This window comes from Mirounga leonina, unplaced genomic scaffold (genome assembly GCF_011800145.1).
Source record: "Mirounga leonina isolate KUSES-001 unplaced genomic scaffold, KU_Mleo_1.0 Mir_168, whole genome shotgun sequence".
Classification (NCBI taxonomy): Eukaryota; Metazoa; Chordata; class Mammalia; order Carnivora; family Phocidae; genus Mirounga; species Mirounga leonina.
The window spans coordinates 3,099,979-3,118,447 of record NW_023270426.1 but is presented as its reverse complement, the minus strand read 5'-3'; the positions used below and the strand labels follow the sequence as shown (position 1 = coordinate 3,118,447).

General features: G+C 46.1%; 1 long non-coding RNA gene across 2 annotated transcripts in view; it reads right to left on the bottom strand.

Moving 5' to 3' along the window:
* The window catches only part of LOC118016552, an 89,574-nt gene that overhangs the window by 41,915 nt on the left and 29,190 nt on the right, over positions 1 to 18,469 (bottom strand). Inside the window, exons 5-8 of one of the 2 annotated variants that reach the window (XR_004680855.1) lie at positions 3,176 to 9,063; positions 2,968 to 3,016; positions 2,617 to 2,692; positions 524 to 711 (exon numbers count right to left, since the gene is read on the bottom strand). This is a non-coding gene — a long non-coding RNA (uncharacterized LOC118016552). Of the gene's footprint in view, positions 1 to 523; positions 712 to 2,616; positions 2,693 to 2,967; positions 9,064 to 18,469 lie in introns of both variants that reach the window. The other variant, XR_004680856.1, reaches the window with a different exon arrangement.

The window sequence follows — 18,469 nt, the reverse complement described above, 5'->3', positions numbered from 1 at the left end:
TTTCACATCAAGGCCCACAGCGGATTTTATTTTACCCAATTGTTGTGTCTCTGTCTTTCAACAGGAGAAATTTAGCCCATTTACATATATTGTGATAACTAATATTACTGGATATATTTCTATAGACTTATTTAATGTTTTCCATGTCTCCAACTTTAAAAATATCTTTGTTAGCTCTCCCCTTTTTTCCCCTACCATCTATTTTAATGGATTTTGAATTTTTTGAATTTCTTTTTTCATCCAGAAGCTTGGATATTATATACCCTATTTCTATTTCTTTTTCTGGTGATTATCCTTACACTTGAAAACACATTTAAGCATATATCTTCCTATTAATTTCTGGTATTTGTCAATATCTCTAAACTCTGCCTGAAAAGTTATCTATTGATTTGATACAATTCCAAAATTAGCCTGCTTTCACTTTCTTCTCCATCCCAAACCCACCATAGGGAAATCCTTTTCACATCATGCCATCAAAAACTTTTTAGACTTAACTACTAAGCTTATAGCTTTATTGGCTTACCACTTCTCTGTGACTTGATCACTTTCTCAGGGTGACTTTTCTTCTTGCTAGAAACAGTCGAGTGTATCTGCTCAGAGAGGGTCTGTGGGGGTCAAGTCCTTGCATGCCAGTGGTTTTATTCTGTCCTTCAACTTTGACGCTAGTTTGGCTCAGCACAACATTGTAATTCTCTGCAGCCATTCTTTCTCCTGCAGTTGAAAACCAATGAATTCCCCTAAATTGTTATCCTTTTGGTCTACTGCTACTTTCCCTTAGATTTCAGTTTAACAAGTATTTGTCACATCCCTACAATGTGCTGAGTACATTTCTAAGTGCTGGGCCCAGAGGGGTGCCTGACATAGGCCTGTGCATGGTGTGCTGGGTTCACTCCCACCACTGTGCCTCTACTTCCTACACTTCCCCCTGAGGACTGGTTGAGGGGCACCCTGCTCAAGGATAGCCAGTGCCTAGGCTGGGCAATAGCACAGTGTGGTCTGATCTTCAACAAAAACCCAAAAACAACAGCAACAAAACTGAGCTTTGCTGATTCAGTTCTCATTCTTATGCATTTCAGTGGCGGAAATGCCCAAAGAATAAAGCTGTAAAAATAATTCTGCCTGCTCTTTGGCCATCTGCCCACCAAGGGCAGAGCTCAGGGCATCTGGTCCCTCTGATAAATGCTCTGACCCAGCTCTGCCTGACAAACCACATCTTTCTCACTATCACTTTCTGAGCAATGACATTTGGGAGAGGAAAGACCAGCTTTTTGGCACAGCAGTTCCCTAAAGAAAGAAAAGAGGGCTGGGCATGGGGGTGGGGCACATTTATTAAATCACCTGGAGGACTTTCTAAAAAATGCACATTCTGGGCCCTTAACCTGAGAATGAGATTTGACTTCTTGGGGATGGTAAGGAGAGGCTGGGGGGCTTGGGCAGAGCGGGGGGACAAAAATATACATTTTGAAAAAGTGTTTCAGGAAATTATCATCTATATTTTACGCATGGCCACTATGCCACTTCCGAGAGGCAGCCACTGATGTTATCCATCCCTGTCATTTTAGAGATGAAGAAACCATGGCTCAGAGAGGAAAGGTGATTGATTTGTTTCAGGCCATATAGCTAGTCATAGAGGAGCCAGGCTGAGACTCAAGGACACTTGAATCCTAGACTGTGCTTCTCCTGACTTTACCTGAAATATGTCTTTAACTCTTGCTCTACTTGAGATCATCATCATCACCATTATCACCATGACCACCACCACCACCACCATCATCATCATCTTCACCAGATACTCTACTGGCCACTTACATAAACTCATCTCTCAAATTGGCAATAATCCTACAAGGCAAGTATTGTCTCTGTTTCTCACCCTTGTCCATTTTCTCAACCTTTACATCCTATGCATCCTGACACACAGGATTGGTCACCAACAAGTGCCTGTATCTGTGCTCTTTGTCTTTTGTTGTAAGGTCTCTTCATATCTTGCCCAAATGGAAAGTTGGCTGTCCCCTGTAAATGCCACCTCATCTGCAGCCTCTCAAGTGGAGGCTATTCAGGTCTCACCTTCATTCTCCTTATATCAGAGGGCTTGAGGGTGGGGTAGGTGTCCCATTGTACTTGTAATTCAACTCTCTTCCCTCCTCCTTCAAAACCCCCAGATCCTTCAAAATTCATGCCACACTTTACTACCTGCCACCCTTACTTGCAACTGTTGGCTACCAATCTACTCTCCTTCACTCATTAATGACTCTAGCATCTGGCCCTCCATGCCTACTCCTGTCACATTCTTGGTGACTTAAAAACCTTGTAGAATAGTGGACCATTCCACACCTTCCATGACCTCCTCACCTCCAACAATCTTTAATCTCTACTCTCTACTCAGACACAGTCTCATACTTGTGTTCCAAACCCTGACATCACATCTCTCTGATATCAATCCATTGACTTTACCATCTTTGTATCTTTCTTTATAAAGATACAAAATATATGCTAAGATAACATATATATGCATATGTATGCAGATTATTTATATATAAGGAGGTTCTTTATATAAGGAGATATATACACACACACACATATGTGTGTGTGTGTGTATTTATCTCCTTATATCCTCACCTGCCTCTTTGTTCTGCTTCATTCCATGGTTTACCATTACGATGATTTCTTGCCTTTCTTTTTCCATCAAATCCATCTGGAAGAAGCCCATTCAAGAGTAAATCCATACCCACATATCTTGTGATCACAGCTGAGGTGCTCCAAGTTGTAGCAGAAAATACAGAGGTGCTGGAGGGTTTATTTTAAACATATCCCTGCACACCCCAAATAGGAACCCAGCATGCTTGGCGGTTTTATGATACTTCACTCTGTGAAAAGACTGTTTCACACCTTTCCCTCCCTCTTTCAACTTTATGAATGTCTGTCTTCATTTGAGTTCCCCTAAAAGCTGTGCCTGAGACACAGGCTTACCTGAAGGTAGTTTATATGGGAAATGATCCCAGGGATCCAGAGAGAGGACCTGAGGAGTGAAACAGGAAAAGTGGGAAAGGCAAAGATGTAGGACTGAGTTGGCTGCCCCTATGGGCAACAGAGGACCAATCCCATGGTACCTTCTGAAGAGCCTGAAGGGTGTAGCTCAGATTTCTCTGCTCAGGCAATGAGATGGGTGAGTACTTACCTACAGGCTTTACCTCCTGTCTCCAGGTGGCCAACGGTGGCCTCTTGCCACCAACTCTCCCACATCTCCAGGCTGTCCCAGGGTGAGCGCCCAGCACATTCTACGGGCTTTCATGCAGCAGCTTCAGGGACCCCCTGGGGCAGACACGGTCACATTGCTGCCGGGTGGAGCTGTTCTGAAGCCTGTCCAGACTGTTCCCTGTAATAGTCTGTCAAGTAGGGAGTGTCTCTCTGAGAGGATCTGAACTAAGGCACAAGGGAATCCCTTGCACCTTGCATACCCTTCATGGACCCTCCAATTCAGCTGAGTCTTTATCCAAAGCTGCAAGTTCTGCCAGGACTTAATGCAAGAGAGTGAGTGGAACGAGCCCTGGTCCCCTTGTCCCAGCTGATCTCAAGGTCATAACTAACACTCATCGTCTATTTCTACCACCCGTTCTCCATCTTCTCAGCCAGCATTGAGCTGGTGTAAGTTGACTGCTTTATGCAGGCACCTCTGTCCCCTAAGAGGTCTGCCTCTTGATGCCTTGGATTTATCAGGTCATGGGTGCTGCACTGCCCGTTTACCATAGTTATTGGACAAGAAAGCACTGGAAGTCACTCATGCAGATCTTCTGAGTTCGGACATGGACCTCCCTGCTCTCCCGGGCTGGCTGGCAGCCATCTAGCAGGAGGATCATGAGGGCACTGGCCCTGGGTGGAAGGTAAGAGGTAAAAAGGTAAGTTGTTAGAAGCTAAGAAGGTACATTCCAAAAGGCTTCCATAGGAGTGCGAGGGGATGCCAAAGAATTTCTTCGCTAATGTCACAAAGAAGGAGTTGTCTCCTCTTGAATACAGACGGTGTGCCGGGAGCTTAGGTGATGTATTTTCTGGTGAGACTACCACTGCTATCCCTGTTTTCATCAGGGGAAACTGAGCTTGCCGAGCCAGGGCTCACCCCTGGGACTGACCCCGCAGCCCTTCCTGTCAGCCCGATGCCTCTGCTCTGGGGGGTGAGGCCCGTGAGGTGGCCTGTGAGAGCACACCTTCAAGGCCCAGAGAGCTCAGCCTGATCCGATGTGTGTAAATACAGACAGAATCGGGGACTGAGACAGGGCCAGCCGCTTAGCTCGCCCCCTGAGGCCTCTCTCCCTGCATGCTTCCCCATGGGGCTCTCTGCTCCTTTCCTGGCTGTTCTTTCGGGAGTAGGTCATCTTGGGCAGACCGGTAAGTACGGGTCCTTCCGATCCATCCAGTGAACGCATGTTCCTTTCTCCCTCAGGTCACTCTCTTCCCACGAGCTTCGCCATCCACAACCCCCAAGTAGGTCACCCTTCGCAGGGCTGGGTGAAGTCCAGGGGTGTGGCCAGCAAGCACCCAGGCCACCTCTTTCTGTGAGGGATCCCTGCTCTGTGCTGGGAGCAATGATATCACGGTAATGACAGCAGGCAGGTGGGGGCGGGGAGGGGCGCAGGCAGGCCCCAGACCGCAGACCGGCCTCTCTTGCAGGAGACACGGGGAGGCAGCCTGGTCCCGGGAGCACGTTGGTCTCACTTGCAAGCGCCCAGGGGCTGGGGGAGAGCACTCCGTAAGTCGGGGGATGTTTAGAGACGCCGCAGCAGGCCAGCAGGGCTGACCTGTGGTCAGAATCCTCAGAGCCACAGACAGCCTGTGTGGATTTCAAGAACACCCAGCTTGGGGAAGCTGTGGCCTGGGGGGGGGAGCTGCTGGAACAGGGCTGGCTGACCCCAGTTCCTGCATCCCTTCCTGCACCCCGCGGGTTCCCCGGCTGGCATGTCCTCCTGACCCGGCCTCCTCGCCTCATGTCTCATTCCTGTACTCCGTCTGCTGGCCCCATGTCGCTGTCCTTCCGGGTGGCCTGAGCAGCTCCAGCAGGCCTGCAAGAGAAGGGGCTGGTGTTGGGCGTGTGCCCAGCAGCCATGGCCCCGCCCAGGTGCACCGGCTCCGGGCCCCCGCTCCCTGCCTGGCTGTGAGACCGTGGACAAGTCACTTGGCTTGTCTCTGCCTGTTTCCTCCTCCGTAAAACGGGAGGAGTATGTGTACAGTCATTAAAGAGGTGCACAGCTGACGTGTTTTGAATCATTTCATTTACTGTTTGGAACAGTGTAATTGGTCCCATTTTCCAGACGGGGAAATCGAGGCTCCAAAATGAATAGACATTCACTGAATGACATGCATGGAATAGGGACCGCAACTGGAAACCCAAACCTGGTGACCCTGGAGCGTATGCTCTTCTTGGTCTCTCAGAGTCAGAGGCACCGACAGACAGGCCGATGAATGGGCACAGAGCAGCCCCGCCCCAGCTGGGCGGAACCTGGGCCCCCCGCCAGAACTGGGCATTCCAAGTGCTGCTCCTTCGCCTTTACTTCTACTCAGCGTCCTGGGAGCAGCCCAGAGTCCGGCGCCAAAATTCCTGCTGCAGAATGAGAGACCCGACTCCTAACTAGAGGAAGGCGAGAATGGAGACCCAGGTATCCTTTCCAGCCCCTGCCTTGCCCCCCTTCCTCGCAGGCAGAGTTTCCTGGCACCCTGGCTACCTGCTGAGAAGCCACGGGCTCCCCTGAAAGAGAGGTGGGCCCCCTGGAGTGTACATTGAAGCAGGGGTTACCATCTAGCACAAGAATCACCCCAAAGTTCTTCCCTCAGCCTCCTGGCAGCTCTGCTTCTGGAAGGAAACCAAGCGGAAGGACGGATGTTGTGGAGTCTGCGCCCCGTACAAAGGCTCCGGCCAACCACGTTCCCCAAGCTCTCCCAGGACTTGCTTCTCTTCTCAGTTTGCTTCTTGCAGCCCCGTGCCAAGCCTTCAATTAACGACCCTGCTTCTGCCCCCTCCCCAGCCAAATGGGTACCAGATGCACCATGGAGACCTTGGACAAAGTGGGGAAGAAAAACTTTACTCAGACAAATCAGCAGAGAAAACACAATTAGGCAAAGCAAACAGAGCTGAAGAGGCCAGTAGGGAAGCCAAACGCCCGGGAGCCCACCTGCAACACATTTCCAGGAGCCCCTCAAAAACCACCCTTCACTAATGGGGGCCATATGGAAGCCCCCACCCAGCAAAGGGAGGCTCTGAGCATAGCAAATCAAGACAGCCTCTGTGCCAGGGGCTGGGGAAGTGGGAAGAGGGGAGTTTGCTTGTGTTCTACCCTAGAGTCTCCAGGAAGGATGTAGGTAGGGCCTGTAGCTGCTGCAAAAACATGAGAACTCCGTGCCAAGAAGCCACCAGAAAATTGGCCCAGCTCCTTCCTTATCTTGCAATCTAGACCTCCAGCCAGAGCCAGCAGTTGCAATCACTGGAAGAGGGAGGGGTGGAGGCCAGGTTTGCAATCACTCCTTCTTTGGGAGGCCTGCTCAAATCTGAGCTGGAAAAAGCAGCTACCTCCCTGGGGAGCAGGGTGAGGGCTCCTTGATGGCCTTCTCAGAGCAGCATGCAACCCTGGGGGAGCTTCTGCCCACAGCAGACACCCAGAGCCCTAGGTGGTGTGGCCCTGCCCCCCGGGAGCGGCGGCTGAATGCAGGGCTCACTCATCCTTCTACTGACATCACAAATACTGAAGTGGGATGTGAGGAGCTGCCTCTTACCTCCCAGAGCAGTACGGTGTGGGCAGGTAGTGCCAGGAGCCCAGCCTCTGGCATCAGACAGACAGAAGCTCAAAGCCCAGATCCGCTGCTTCTGAGAAGCTGTGCAACATGGAGCAAGTGACTGAACCTCTCTGGGCTTGTGATCTCATTTGGAAACTGGAGATGTACACCCAAGGTGCCGGGAAGATTAAGAGCTATGTGCACATCCCAGGCACATGGCTGGAACTTAATAAATGTGCTGAGACTATTGGAAGGACCCAAACAGCATGGGAGATCAGGAGGTGGGAGAGAGAGGAGTGAGCAGGCAGAATCTATGTGGAGTGGAGAGGCGCGAGGACATGAAGGAGCAACAGTTGAAGAACACACAGCAAAGTGTTGGCGGAACTATGTCATGAGCTCTGCCAGCTTATTAGCAGGGGAACGGTTCTATTTTTAAAAAGCAAACCAGCCCAACGGAGGCATCAACCATAGTGCCACATCTACATGGTGGAAATAAGCACCCAGCTGTTTCTTTTCTTCAAAGCCTTGCATGGTACCTGAGCCGGCTCTCCACTCCTTTCCTGAGCCTTCCAGCCCCGAGGGCTGCCTTGCCCCTCTCCCCTGTCCCCCTGCTCTTTGTTGCAGAAATAATGCCAGAAGGAAGTGGTGTCCTGGGGTCTTGCAGGAGGCTTGTCATGGCTCAGTCCCAGGAGCTGGTCTTGACAGCCTAGAGGTCTGGTTGACGTCATGGCTGGGCCAGAGGTCACAGCCTCTGTCCCCAGGTGCGATGCCCCACCCCCCTCAGGGTGGCTGGCGTCTTCTGTGAACCTTTGCTCAGAGCTGGCCAGAGCTGTGGACCTCGAGCACTCACAGGGAGAGCTTGGGGGGGGGGGGGCGGCACGGGGCTGGAGAACAGAATCCTGTATTTTGAGATTGAATTAAACTGTAGCAATGAACTTCAATCTAGAAACACGCTTTTCACGTCTCCTATGCATCTGTGTGGTCCTGTGGTGGTCCAGGGCAAGGGGAATGAATGGGCTGGCTACATCAATTGCCCACAAAACACCAGGAGATGAGTCAATACGAATTGGCAGCCAGGGAGCAGCCCCTGAATGACGGACAGGCTGCAGGGCATCCAGCTTTTGTCTTCTGCGTCCTAGGACCAGTACAATACCACCACTGGTATTGTACTGCATGGCCCGTGAGCAGGGGCCCTTCCCCACTGAGAGGGCCCCGGGGTGGTGGAGAGCACAAGCTTTGGGATCAGCAGGCCTGTTTGCATCTGAGGCTAGCATCTTCTGTGTGGTCTCGTGAACTTGGGACTTAATCTCCTTGGCTTCAGTTCCATGCAGTGCTCCACTACGAGGGTTTCTGTGAGGATTAAGTAGCATAAAGTATATACAGGGCCTGGCTGAAGGAGAACAGATTCCCTTTTCCTACGGTTCGGGTTCTCAGACCAAGCTTGCGAGGTCTGGCCAGACTCCCCATGCTGTTCCTTCAGAGCCCAAGCCCCCTGTGCTGAAACACAGCCCCACACGCCCCCCGGACCCCTTTCTTCTGCCTGCAGTCGCCTCTCTCTGGCTCTTCAGTACCCACAGCGGCTTGGCCTGCCCTCCGGTGGAATCTCCCCTCTTCGACCTATCCTGAATCACCCCAAAGCAGCTACTCAGGAGTTAGGAGCCAAGTACTTTCTGCAGAGAAGCAAAAGCGTCAGCGCATAATCTTCTGTAAGAAACCAGACAGGACAGTACGCAGGAGTGACAGGTCCAGTTTCTAGGAAGCCTGGAGCATCACCCGGCTCTGAGACCCAATCTGGCCTTCAGATCCACCCGACAGGGCTTTGCTTCAATGGGAAAGAAAAACCAGGAGGATAAAGTGGCGAGGAAACGTGAGTTGGCTTTTCAGATGAGCAATAACCCTAAGGCTCTGTCTGCCTTGTTTTCCATTTGGGAACCATTCATCCCTGAGGCCAAAGGGATGGAGAAAAGGGTAGACCCGGAATCAGAAAGAGTCTCAGGTCTCAAACCTCCTTGGCCTCTACTCCTGTGTCACTCACCCTAAACTGGTCAAGCACAGTCACATTTGTATTTGGGCCTTGCACGTCCTTCTAGAACCTTAAGTGACTCCCGCGCTCAAGGCAGAATTTTCCCAAACCTCTTGTGAAGCCTGCTACAGCTGTTTCAGAACAAAACTGCTGAAGCAGCGAGGCTGCCTCTCCCAGGATGATGTCTCCAGTAGCTGCCCCCGTGCCTGGCATCTAGCAGGTGCTCGGTAAACGCTCGTGAGACGGCTCCTCTGGGCGGCTGTGGATCTGTGAGTCAGACGGTTCTGAGAAGGCAGACATCGAGGGCAGGCATTTTAAACTCGGTTCCACGAGGCTTCAAACCCAGAGTGACAGAGCCGTGGGCAGGAAGGTAGGGAGAGCTTAGGAAATCGATAAAATGGGGCAAGGAGTGGGGAGGAGATCTCAGCTATGAGACTTGTTTAGATCATTGTCCACTTGCTTAAAGCCAGCCACTTGAAAGATTTAAAAAAACAAAACAAAACCCCAAAAAGAAATATTCAGGCCTCCAACAACACATTTTTGATTTTTTTACAGGCAGAAAAAAGAGAGAAAGGGGGGAACCTCAAATTTTGGAACCTCGGTAGAACGACTTTTCAACCCAGCCGAGGCCACCCAGCCGTTGCAAGCCAGCTGAACAAGAAGGAACAGCGGCCGGCCACCTCTGTCCCACCTGGGAGGCCAACCCAGGGGACGGCACCCAGCCAGGCCGGATTTCGGACACTCCCAGCCCACTGGTGAGCCACGCCTGCGCTGGTCCCTGCTCCCGTGCTGGAAAAATCTGAGCCGTGAGGCACAAAGTGCAGCCCCTCTTCCTGAGGCCAGCGTGCAGCCTGCTTCCCAGCCGGCCCTCCACTGTAGCTTCTGACCTGGACTTGAATTCTCCGAACGCCAGGGAGCTGGGGTTCCTACGTCTTACTGAGAGTCACCTGCAGTAGGACCTGTGTTTGACAACATGTGTGGGAGCAGCGTGTGTTACAAGGAAATACTGTTGGGAAGGTGGGATGTCTTCGTTCTCGAAAGCTACAGAATAATACCACCCAAAACTGGCAGGGGGAGGCAGAGGGCATGTGATGAGGGAAGAAACAATGAAGCCACAAAGCCAAGACATGAAAATACTGTGTCTCAGCAATCAGTGCAAAGTCTCTATCCAACCCCAACAGGGGCCCTTCGTCTGCAGAGTGATTAGCTGCCACCAAGGGAACACGGGGCCAACGTGACCATGAGCTCGCCCTTAGCCCCAACGAGTGCGACGCTGTCTGCACACACCAGCTCTTCTTAACAACTAGAGCAAAAACTAATGCTAATGTTAACCTCTAAGAAGTGAGCGAACATGGCTATCTAACAAGATTTTAGTCACTCACAATTCACGGGTACGAAGAAGTGCTTTCTCGCTAACGTAAGCTGTTCTCTCAACTTATTTATGGTTTTCCAGGTATCATCTCAGAAAACCTTTGCTTTTAAAATTCAGATCTCGGGGCGCCTGGGTGGCTCAGTTGGTTAAGCGACTGCCTTCGGCTCAGGTCATGATCCTGGAGTCCTGGGATCGAGTCCCGCATCGGGCTCCCTGCTCGGCAGGGGGTCTGCTTCTCCCTCTGACCCTCCTCCCTCTCGCGCTGTCTCTCATTCTCTCTCTCAAATAAAAAAAAAAAAAAAAAAAAAAATCTAAAAAAAAAATAATAAATAAAATTCAGATCTCTGGTTTCTCCCTAACTTAGCCACAGATAACTGTGGCTTCCGCACTGAGAGTTCTGGGTGACATCCACTGGCTCCTGTAGCCTGCTCTTCTGCTCCTGAAACGTTAGGTGGCATCCCATCCCTGCCCCAAGTCCACCAAACAACAACAAAACAACCCAATGACCCAGCAGTGGGCCCCACCAACTCCGGCCAGTTGTGCAATAGCTTGTCCCCTTCCTGATCCAGAGTAGCACCTGCCTCTGTTCCCTGGCTTCTGCTATTTACGCAGCTTTGTTATAATAGCACAACCATGCTCCCAAACACGGTCCTCCTGCTTGCCCCAAGGCCCCCCTCTGTATTTGGCAGAACAACTAGGAATTGAACTGGCTGAGACAAAAAGGTGAATCTTCGGAAAGTAAGGGTAAAGAAAGGAAGGAGCTGACCGCCCCACCCCACCCCCACACCCGGGACTAATGGAACAAAGGACCTGAATAATTCCAGGTTTTTTCTTCTCCAATCTCCTCCCTAATCTTCTCTGGTGTCCAGTTCATTTTCTGAGGCCAGCTTCCTGCATGTGGTTGGAAACTGGCCATCGGCCACTCCCATAATGTGCAGCCTGTCATCACAGAGGGGTTGATGTCTTTCTACAGCACAGACACACACACACACACACACACACTCTCTCTCTCTCTCTCTCTCTCTCTCTCTCTCTCTCTCTCCTAGGGAAGGATTCTGGTTGACCTGGTCTAAGTGCCACGGTCTACATGTTTGAGTCTCTCTCTCTCCAGTTCACATATTAAAAGCCTAACCCCCCAAAGTGATGGTATTAGTAGGTGGGGACTTTGGGAGGGGACTGGATCATGAGGGAGGAGCCCTCATGAATGGGACTGGTGCCTTAGCAAAGAGGATTCAGAGTTCCCTACCTCCTTCCACCATGTGAGGACACAAGTCTTTGGTCTGGGAGAGGGCTCTTGATCATGCTGGCACCCTGATCTCAGATTTCCATCCTGCAGAACTATACGATATACATTTCTATTGTTTGTAAGTCCCTCAGTCTGTATTACAGCAGCCCAAACAGACTGCACACTCAGTAACCAACATACGCAGGTACTGTGCCCATTTCCATGCTATTGGGTATTACAATGGAAGGTACCAATAAAAGGATACAGATGGAGTGGAAGATAAGCTCCTCCGAAGGAAAGGGGTGTGTGGTTCCAAGACGAGAGGAAAGGTGATTACAGGCAAAAAAGGTGAGGTCCACTGTCCCTTCCTTGACCACAATCTGGTACCTTTCTCAAAACATACTGCTTCACATTGCTGTGGCTCAAAGTGTCCCTCAGATAACTTTCCTGTGACTATTCTTCCCACACTTACAGGTGACATTCTCACCATACTGTTCCAGAGCCCAAGAGGAGAATGTTTATAAATCTCCTGTTGTTCGTTATTATGTGTGCATATACACACACACACACGCAATTGCATTTTAAAGTTGCATTCTAAAAACCCCCACAAAATAATATCACTGTTTATACAATCAAAGTTCATTTAGGTTTACCTACATATTTTCCACTTTATTTGCTTTTTCTTCATCTTAAAATTTTTTTTTTTTTAAGATTTTATTTATTTATTTATTTGAGAGAGAGAGAGAGAGAAACAGCATGAGAGGGGATAGGGTCAGAGGGAGAATCAGGCTCCCTGCTGAGCCAGGAGCCCGATGTGGGACTCGATCCCAGGACTCCGGGACCATGACCTGAGCCGAAGGCAGTCGCTTAACCAACTGAGCCACCCAGGCGCCCTCTTTCTTCATCTTATACTTTCTATCCGGGATCAGTATCTTCCCGCCTAAAGTACATTCTTTAGAATTTTCTTTGGTGTGAGTCTACTAGTGGCAAAATCGCTCCATCTTTTTGTTTTGATCCTAGATTTTATGTTTGTATATTTTATTTCTTCTTATTCTTGAAGACTATCTTGGGTGGGCATAGCATTTTTTGTTGGTAGAATTTTGTTCTTTTGACAGATTGACCTCATCATTTTACTGGTCACTAGCTTCCATGTGATTGTGGAGAAGTTGGCTGTCACTCTAATAGCTGTTTCTTTGGTTATCTATTTTCTCTATCTGTTTTGTGATTATTTCTTTGGTTTGGTTTTCTGTTGTTTCATTATGCAAGGGTGGATTTCTTTCTGTTTATACAGTTTGGCATATGATGGGTTCCTTCAATCTGTGGTTTCAGTTCTAGAAAATTATCAGCAATCATCTCCTTAAATCTGCCTCTATTCTATTCTCTCCCTCTTCTTCTAGAACTCTTTTTAAACTTATTTTAAGTCTTCTTACTCTATCACTTGTGTCTACTCCTCTCCTGTATTTTTCTTCTCTTTGATTATTAGTCTTTTAGTCTTTCTGTGCTATAGTTAATTTCTTTTGATCTATTTTCCAATTTACAAATTCTCTCTTTAGTCTAGTCTAATGTGCTAAAATCCCATTTATTGAATTCTTAATTTAAATAATATCATTTTTAGTTCTAGAAATTCTATTTGGCTCTTTTAAATATCTGCTATATAATTTTTTATACTTTCCTGTTTTTTGCTGATCAAACTGACTTTAATGAGAGTTTTACAGTGTGTTTGACAATTCTAATCTTTTAAAATCTGTTTGTTATGTCTTTGAGCTGGTTCTTGCTCAAGGTGTCTTATTTCCTTGTATGTTTGGTTATCCTTGAGTACATGCTGGCCACTGTGCTTAAAAATAAGACGTTTTAGAAAAAATTCAAAGCTAACTAAGATGAAGTTACATTCCTTCAAAAAGGATTTTTGTTTGCTTTGCACATCACCTGTCTGGAATCACCTTAATCCAAGTTCAGGGCTGAAAGCTGTTTTGGACCACCCAGGTGATGTTAACTCAGACTGCAAGGCTGAGAGAGAGACCACCCAGGACCACCCAGGTGATGTTAACTCAGACTGCAAGGCTGAGAGAGAGGAAGAGAAACACAGAGAGAGAGACAAAGAGAGAAAAGAAGAAGAAGGAGGAGGAGAAGGGGGCAGAGAAGGAGGGAGGAGGAGGAGAAGGGGAGGAGGAGTAGGGAGGGAAAGGTGGGGAAATGAGAAGAAACTGAATAAAGAAGGAATTACTTTTGGTTCACCCTTACTTTGAGGATGAAGCCAATCGGGATACCAGCTTAATAGGTACATGGAAAAATGAGCATCAAACTCACATCCCGAGCTGCAAATCCTTGGCTTTAACTTCTATTCCCCCTGTCACATGAGGCCATCACAACTCTAGCTCAGTTAGCATCTGTTTCTTATTGGATCAGCAAAGGCCCTCAGAGTAAAAGTTACTTTGAGTGAGTAACTTACCTCTTTTGCCTTGGTAATTCTTCTCTATCTAGTTGGCACTTTGGTGCTTTAAAATTGTAATTTTTAAAAAAGATTTTATTTATTTATTTGACAGAGAGAGACACAGTGAGAGAGGGAACATAAGCAGGGGGAGTGGGAGAGGGAGAAGCAGGCTTCCTGCTGAGCAGGGAGCCCAATGTGGGGCTCAATTCTAGGACCCTGGGATCATGACCCGAGCCGAAGGCAGACGCTTAACGACTGAGCCACCCTGGTGCCCCAAAACTGTAATTTTTATATTCCATCTGGAGTTTTGATTTTCCCAGCAGAAAAGCTGATCTAAATTTCCTAACTCGGCATTTCAGGAGTTATGTTTTATGTTAATAAAAATATCGAAGCAAAAATAAGAAAAATAAAATAAAATAATCTGGAATAGCACTATCAGAAATGTCTAATTATTAAAATTAAAGTTATAGTAAACATCTTTTCAGAATTCTTTCTATGCATACATTCACACATACATTATTCCATATAAACCTATATTACTTGCTAGTCTGTAACTTTTGCCCAACATGATCATTTTCCATGTTAATGAGATCTCATCATTGAAAATCTTTGCATAATGATACTAACACTTACTGAGGACTTACTATGTACATGGACTTCCAATGTAATTAATTCATTTAATCTTTGGGACAACTTTCTGAATAGATTTTATAGATTTTGAAGCTATTTTAGAGATTTTAAAACATTTTGTAGCTTAGGAAACATAAGCAAAGAGATACTAAATAATGTGATCAACGTCACGCAAGTAGTTGGTGGTAGGGTCAGATTTGAACTCAGACTGACTCCAAAGCCTATGCTTATAAGAGCTCTATGGTGCAAAGTATTCCACTGTATTCCACTTAATGTATTAAAGCAAGCCACATACTCATGGATAATTAAATTATTCAAAGTTTGTTTTGCTATTACATAAAAATAAGTTAAAAGAAATCCATACATCTTTATGTACTCATTTACCTATGTCCTCAGAATGAATTCCTACAAAGAAAACTGCCATGCCAAGAGTATACACATTTACAATTTTAGATTCTGGTACATATTGCCAGACTGCCCTTCAGAAAGTTTTACCTATTCACAGTCTCTCTACCACATCAGTTTATAAAAGTGCCAATCCATTGGCATCCTTTCTAGCACTGAGTTTTGTCAATATTTTCCTTCTTTGATGCTCTGAGCATTATCATCTGCATTCCTTTTCAAACTGTGCCATTGAACTTCTCCCGTCTGGTGAGCTATCTGGATTCCCATTTGCTGCATTTCCTCTGTTCAGCCTTGGCTTTGTTCTGCTTTTTCCCCTCTTCATTAGTTTGTCCTTTGGCAGGCTCAGCTTTCTGGTTACATTTCCTTTCAGAACAGAAAGCCGTCTTCAGTGTACAGGATCATTCAGAGTCTCCTAAACCCCATTTTCTGATTAGGATGCAGTTACCTGAGAGACTAAGATATTCATTTCAGGGCTGCCATTCTTTTCTCTCAGTTTTTTCCCAAGCCCATAAAATCTTTTCCTTTACCAGTGGCCGGGCGTTAGGGAATGCACATGGAAACCTGTTATACTACACAAGGTGTCTCCCACAGCCCATCAAAGAGCTGTGTTGTGGTCCCAGAACTTCAGTCTAGCAACCAAAACAGAATTTTCTAGGTAACCCTCCACTTCCCTCCCTTCCTTGTTTCCTTCCTCACACATTTATCATTTCTTCAAGACCACAAAGATAACATTCAAAAAAACAATTCTTAAAATTCCACTTCTCTCTTCCTTCCCCTCCTCTCAAATATTGTTATCCTTCCCCCTTGTATTTTTCTTCCAAATTTCCTCCCTACAGCTTGCCTGTTATTTCCTTCTTTTCCCCCCTTTCTTCCAAACCTGCAACTCGGAAGCTCAAAGAGGACCTCTAAATATGACAGACTTCCTTGGAAAGCAAAGGAGAGGGGAAAACTGAGCAAACAAACAAAGATGAGATCCCTCTTCTAAAGGAAATGGAAACACTAGAAAATACAAAAAATTATATGCTAATAATTAATGTTCCATCAGGAACACAATGCAGTATGTTTCCAAGTATTTTTTTGGTCCTTTCCTTCTGATATGCTGATGGGCAGGAGTGATAATGTGCAGGTAAACCCTCCTGCCGGGGTGGGGGTGTTGGGGACAATGAAGTGACAGGTGTGACTTCCTGCCTTGGGAAGACAGGAGAGTTAGGACAGCCCTCACACTTGCTGTCACTGATGTTACACCAAGCCAATGCCACAGAACCAAAAAACGTTAGAGATGAGAGAAAGGAGTCTCGGAAGTTCCTGAGCTTATCATGTTCTAAACTATGTTCTTTGGGAGACTAGGCCATATTTAGATATCTGGTGAGGGGAAGGGAGGGAGAAAAAGAAAGTATAAGCCAAACAGTGAAACAATATTCCTTACTGCTGGATCATTCTGACACTTTCATATAGTAATATTAATTACAGATCTCTAGGAGGAAGATATGAAATGTGGCTTTAATGTTTCTTTAACTTACTTGACCACGGGACTCTTCTCCTTCTGGAAGCCCTACTTTTTACAACAAAATTTGGGTATGAGTGCATATATTTGTATTTTTGTCTTCATTTTTATGGATGAGATGTTTTATAGCTCTGCATGCTTTATTTGGTAACAGTGCACAGAGTGATTGTGTGTGTGGGGGGGTACTGTACAATAGGAAGCTAAGTATTTCTTTAAGATGTTGTAAAGCATAAAAGATTTTAATTTTTCAAAGTGCCCTTTAAATAAAAAAATACATGCTAATCATAGAAAATTTTTAAAATACAGGTGATCATCAAGAAGATACTGAAAATCGGGGCACCGACTTGGCCCAGTCAGTTAAGCATCTGACTCTTGGTTTCAGCTCAGGTCATGAACTCAGGGTCGTGAGATTGAAACCCATGTGGGGCTCTGCACTCAGCAAGGAGTCTGCTTGAAGATTCTCTCCCTCTCCCACCCCGCACTCACAAGCGCATTCTCTCTTGCTCTCTAAAATAAATTAAAAAAAGAAAGATACTGAAAATCGTATCAAGAAGAGACTGCAATGCCAGGATACTGAGTTATCCAGAAATAATCCTCTTAATGTGTTGTATATTTGTTCCTATATTTGTATGTAATACAGTGTAAGCATGTGAATGTGCACACATAGCTTTTAAGCAAAATTAGTGTTATAACATGGATGACACTTTGCATCTTTTCTATTTGCAATATTTTGAGGATGTTATTAAAATTTTTTTCAAAACTTTAAGGGCTATTCCTTCATTTGTAGGGCTGAACCAAATTTATTTAACTCTTTCCATTTCACTGAACATCTAGGCTATGTCTAATCTTTCCCTGTTCTAAATAACACCATGTTGGGGGCACCTGAGTATCTCAGTGGGTTAAGAATCCAACTTCTGATTTCAGCTCAAGTCATGATCTCAGGGTTGTGAGACTGATACCCATGGCGGGCTCCATGCTCAGTGCAGAGTCTGCTTGAGATGTTCTCTCTCCCTCTCCCTCCGCCCCTCCCCCTTGTTCTCTCTTTCTCTCTAAAAATAAATAAAATCTTTTTAAAAATAGAGAACACCATGATGAACATCTTGTATATAAATCTTTGTTTTCACCTCTGCTTAATTTTCTCAGGATAAATACCCAAAACTGTAATTGCTATGTTAAAGAGAAAAAAAAAATCCTTGTTACATACTACCACAGCACTTTAGAGAAAGATATGTATTTATTGCATGGATCTCATTTCACCTTACGACATAAAGGATGCTCTCATCTATTTTAATAGCTGCTTGGCATTCCACTGTATAAAATGTACTACAATTTTTTAAACCAATTGTCTATTGATGGACATATGTGCTATTACAAAAGAAAAGCAAAAAAAGAAAGAAAGAAAAAAAAGCATAGCATTTCACATGTGTGCAGAAATATCTAGGCCATGTTCCTAGAGGTTGAACTGCTGCTTTGAAAAGTGAGTGCAAACAATAACTTTGCCAGATATTAACAAAATTCCATGTAGAGACTGTGTGGCTTTATGTTCAGAACAACAATAGTATGAGAAGGCTTGTTTTTCCTGTTTAAGCACAAGTCTTGTTAAAAACAGAATGCTCTGGCATTCTGTGTTGGTAAATTATTAATAACTAGCCTTCTGGAAAGAAAATAAACTTGGGTTTACCTCTCTCCCTCTTTCTCTTCATTCATTCATTCATTCATTCATTCGATTTTAAAGACTCCATGCTCACTTGGAAGGCTGAGATCAAGCGTTGCATGCTCTACCGACCCCCCTGCATTTTGAAGAGGTCATCTGACTGTATTCTTCTGAAGTCTGCTGTACATTTAGCTTTATTTCTCCAGACACAACGTATTGTTTTTATGCCTTCTCACCTTCATTTATTTCTCCTCCAATGTTCTTTCTTTCTTTATATAAATTCAAGTTTCTGACCCACATCGTTTTCCTTCTTTCTGAAGAATTTATTTTAACATTTCTTGCTAAGTGGATCCACTGCCAACAAATTCCCTCAATTTTTGTTTGTCTGAGTAAGTCTTTATTCTCTTTTGAAGACACTTTCACAGCCCACAGAATTCTAAATTGGTGTGTTGTCTTGTTTTGTTTTCTC